The 2,002-nt window shown below is 32.0% G+C and overlaps 1 long non-coding RNA gene across 1 annotated transcript; it reads left to right on the top strand.

Moving 5' to 3' along the window:
* Positions 1-334: 334 nt before the first annotated feature.
* Positions 335-1,259, top strand: LOC138135571 (uncharacterized). Its single transcript, XR_011161016.1, has 2 exons — positions 335-861; positions 917-1,259. It is a non-coding gene; the product is annotated as an uncharacterized lncRNA (long non-coding RNA).
* The last annotated feature ends 743 nt before the right edge of the window (positions 1,260-2,002 follow it).

Consider the following 2,002-nt stretch of genomic DNA (forward strand, 5'->3'; position numbering starts at 1 on the left):
CATCCATTTAGGTATGTTCTTTAGTTATCACTCCTTTATGCTGTTTAAAATTAAGTTACTTCCTTTTCCATTGTTTTATGTAAATTATGTATTAAATATAGTTATATATTTTCCAGTTTTACAAGACTATTACGTATTTTCGTTTGATTTTCATATCTTTTTGAAACTTCATGACACTTGAAAAGAACGTCAATCATTGTTATTAACATTTTTCTCCGCTAGTTGGGGCTAGTTACCAAACGATTTTTTGAGGTTAGTAGAATCAATTTCAACAATGAAAATTGGCATAATGTTACGGCCGTATGGAGCGCAGCGTAAGCTAGATGAAGTTGGCCATGCCTTCAAAATAGGGTGCTGCCATCTTCTAGAAGGAAGAATAAGTTGTATAGCAAAAATCCATAGACAACACAGTAAACCTATAGAACGCAAACTCCTATGCATTTTCCCTGTTTTTTTGGAAACGCACCCACCACAAGCCGCCAGGGGACGCTGCGGTTTTATAAAAATAAAAATCGCGGAAACTTATGCCAAAATTTAAAAAAAATATATTTTGACATATCAAGTCATAAGGGTCATAAGTAATAAGTTTACTATTGTGAGACTTTGCACCGTGCAAAGGTATTATAAACCATGTAGAACTCGCCATAGATTTCCAAATCCAATTAAATATCCTGGGCGTTTTATGGAATGTATTAAAAAGACTGGTAACAAGCAGTTATCATCTTTGGAGCCTATGAAAGTGTTGGTATAACAGCTACACTGTGTGTGGACTTCATTTTACCAGCAAAGACTTCGGCACGAACGAATGTGGCCGTACCCTCGATACAACTTCCCTCCTTTTCCAGTCCAGATTTACTTCCAGTAATTGTAAAAAAATATTGATAATTATATTTTAACTGAAAACTACTTTTTATAGAATTTTCATCCGATCTACTGATCTACGACGTTTATACTGAAGACACTATAATTGTGTAACTCCTGTTTTATGTAGTAATGAAGTTGATGATATAAATTCTTATGATGTGAAAGTTTCAAAAAGAAAATAAGAAAAGATCAGCATATTCAACATTTTAAAAAGGCAAAATGTCGATCCAAAATTCGGACTGTAATGAACCGAAAACGTATAAAACTTCATGCAAAATTCGATGAAAATAAACAGCAAAATTTTGGGTGAGAGTGCAAGAAATACCAAACCAAAATTTATAAAAATACAACGGAAATGTATCGAAAAAGATTAAAAATAAAAACTTCAAAATAAATGTAGTCTTTTAGTTTCATAAATAATTGACTTTAAATTAAAATAAATAAAAAAGCCAGGATATCCAGCTGGCTGTGTCTTATTTTGCACCTACCACAAGCCAGTAGATGGCGTCGGGGCACAAAAAACTATGAGAGTTTGCGTTCTATAGGTTTACTGTGTTGTCTATGCAAAAATCGTCGTTGTGGTGACATCACTTGGTGTTTTATAAAATAAAAAGCCAAAGCGTGAGTTTTGATCTAATTTTAGGTGTAAATAAAAGTAAGTATAAAAATAATTGAAATAAAGATATTGCAATGAAAATTTTTGTGTTTAATATAAGATTATTATAACAGAGGTTAGTACGTATTTGGTATTTGACTGTCTTATTGAATATTACAGATTATTATATTTTTGTACTCATAGCCTTGAAAGCAACGCTTCCAACATCCAACGCTCGCTCCGAAACGAGTGCTTCCCGGTCGACTCGAATGTAAAAATTGCAAAAAACACTGGCCGTTTGAGGCATTCAAAAAAAAATCTGTCTTGATAATAATAAAATTTAGTTCATAAAATACAACTTCCCTGGGTTTTCCTCCATTAAAAAATTACGGAAAGATTTATAATCGTTGAAAATTGTTCCTACAAAATTCACAAATTATTGCAAAAATTGAAATATCAAGTGAAGCAATTGTTTCCAATAACCAAAGATCACTGCCTACTTGGTTTTATGTTCGTTTATGTTTAATGTATTAAAACAAAAAA

Source organism: Tenebrio molitor, chromosome 7 (assembly GCF_963966145.1).
Source record: "Tenebrio molitor chromosome 7, icTenMoli1.1, whole genome shotgun sequence".
In the NCBI taxonomy this organism is placed as follows: Eukaryota; Metazoa; Arthropoda; class Insecta; order Coleoptera; family Tenebrionidae; genus Tenebrio; species Tenebrio molitor.